Source organism: Azolla caroliniana, unplaced genomic scaffold, assembly GCF_043228905.1.
Source record: "Azolla caroliniana isolate FFs.n. ecotype wild unplaced genomic scaffold, voAzoCaro1.0.p SCAF_18, whole genome shotgun sequence".
NCBI classification, from domain to species: Eukaryota; Viridiplantae; Streptophyta; class Polypodiopsida; order Salviniales; family Salviniaceae; genus Azolla; species Azolla caroliniana.
Window position 1 is genome coordinate 10149592 of NW_028230453.1, and position 2944 is coordinate 10152535.

Below are 2944 nucleotides of genomic sequence, written 5' to 3' on the forward strand. Positions count from 1 at the left end.
GAGAGAGAGAGAGAGAGGGACCCATTAACAGAAGAGGAGAGAAAAAGAAGAAGAGGGTCCTTGTTATGTTAAAAAGTAAGTGATATTCAAACACACAAGTACACCCCATCCATCCATCCATCCCTCCCATGTTTTGCTTCTAAGTTCTGTGTCACCATCCATCACCACCACCACATCATCATTAGACTTTTTACTATATATGTATTGTATACATATGTATCACTCACTCTCTATACATATTGGTGGTGTCTTGGTTCTTCTTCTTCTATTCATGATTCTCCCCACCCCCCTATAGAGCTTCAAGTGAATGAACAAAAGGTATCGTATGAGATGAATCTCTCGGCGAATTCATGTCATCCGTTTTGAAACAGAAACAATAAGAACTCTTAAGCTCCATTTTCATGATCATGGATTACTCTTTCATATGGTTTACATGCCTAACATGAGTGGCTAATGTGTCTCGGAGTACTACTTATGGTTTGACATTGAATCCCAGGCTACTAGTTGGTGTGGTCAAACAAGGCTATGACAAAGTTTAGTGCCCTCATGCATATCAAACATGATGAGCAATTGTCTCCATGATCTAGTGATGGTTTGCATCTAGAAACCAAGAGTACAAGAAAAAGGGAAAAAGTAAAGTCGTGCAGACAAATGGCAATGTGCAATCAAACATGCATGATTTGAGACAAGCCTCTCATGTAGACAAAGAGAACATTGAAGGATGGCAAATATCAAACAAATCCTTTAGAAGCAAGGCACTCGTTGTGGTGAGGAACTACACGCATGCACCTAAGAATCAAGGTTCATCTTTATAGGTTAATGCTTCAATGCTCTCTTCCGTCTCAGAAGCCTGGAAAAGGGTGAGTAGCAGCTCATATGTGCACATTTACAAAGAAAGATCAAATGCCGACATTAGTCTTCATGCAAATAAGCATGGTGGTGATACTAATATGCAATCGGATTAGTACTATGCTTTGTTTCATATCTTCACCCATATTATTCATGCATAAAAAAGTCAATGTGTGTCTTTGCAACCCTAGTAAATGGAAACTATTTTGGAACTATATTATCTCTTCTCGAGCACATGTAATTTGTGTTCAAGAACATAAGCAAGTTGAATTCAGTGGTCAAGGTGGTCCATTTGGAGTTTTTAACATCTTTTATGCAATTCAAGGTACAACATATGGAGTGTTTATGATCATAAAACATATGAGCCCAACCCAATGGTTGCCTATAATGATCAATGTGGGAGGGGGATGGTTGTGCAATGCATCATAAATGGAGAGACATATGATTTTGTTGGAATATGTGCCTTGAATGCCTTAAGGGGAAGAACTTTATTTTGGCAAGACATTTGTGCTTATTCATGGCCACAAAATGCATTTATATGTGGAGACTTCAACAACTCTCCAAATGCAAGTGATAACACTAGAACATATGTTGAGAGAGGAACAATGTCAATAGTAATATGAAAAGCTCACTCGATTGGGCTGATTTATGGAAAATGACGCACCACATGTTCATGGGTTCACCTTTCATCTCACCACCCATTCCTCATACTATGCAAGGCTTGATAGATGGTATTTGTTGCATGCTAGTAGTCAGTATGAAAAATTCACACGTACAATGCATATAGATCATGCTTTGCAGTTTTTTAATCATGCTCTTATCTAGCTAGACCTTGATTTTGGGAATCATTCCTATGAAATGCATCTACAAAAGAAGAGACTTTGATCATTAACAACTACTTTGAGCATGAGCTATTCAAGAGGATGGTCTATGACATAACACCTTCTCTTTGTGCAGAAGTCAACATAGATGTTGATAGTGGGTACATTTGGTACATAGATTACTATTGAGAATCAAGCTCAACTCATCTTAGTGTGTGAACATGCTAGAGAGCTGCAAACCACCACTATGTAATATAATTAATGTGTCATAGGAGTTACATTCTATGACACGTAGTTAATGAGATTCCCAACTCCCCAAGATTCTAGAAAGTGAGTGAGTGTTTTAGTGAGAGGGTGACCTTATATAAAGCACCCTCCTCTTGCTTTGTAGTTGTTGGTTAATCTCCCATGTAATGCTCTTATTTTGTGTAGTCACTATTCTCTATTCGTCTCTTCTCTCTCTTTCACACACACATAACCCACATCTCTAATCTATTCCATTGCACATAATCACACTCGATTCTTTACATGGTATCAAAGCGATTTAGTAGCTCGATCCAACCCATCCTTGTGTGTTGTGTTCTACACTGACGAATCAAGAAGAACCGGCTCATCACTATCATAGTGCCACTACATATCTCGTGTCTGAGAGAAAGAAGAAGAAGGAAATCTACGTTGACCATCATGAATACTCAAATGGGTCTAGTTCTCTTCCCAACAAGAATTTGGATCAAAACAACTTTTCATCTTGGGATTACAAGATGCAACAATACCTTGTCGAACAAGGCAATTGGGGCTACATTCAACGAGCACAAGAAAACAAACCCGACCCAAAGGACGCCGACTACTCAACATGAGAGCAAGCAACAAGTCAAGTAATGTATTGCTTGGCGACATGTGTCCATGACCATATGCTCGACTACATTCGAGAATCCAAGATGTTGAAGGAAGTGTGGGAGAATCTTAGGAAGATTTTCACGGCCAACGTAATCACACACAAGCTTCAACTCTGCCAAAAGTTGAACAATGTCCAACAAAAGGACATGCCAATCACAAGTTATACCTTGAAGATCAAGGAGCTATGTGACTCACTCGGCTCAAACAATGTCAATGTTGATGAAGAAGAAATGGTACAAATATGTCTCAACAGCTTCGCACCACAATTTGGCACAATAAGAATTGCTATCCTAACAAGAGGGAATCCACCCTCCTTCTTCGAACTTCAATCAATGTTGTTGGTCGAAGAAAAACACGTCCGAACAAGGGAGAAGCAG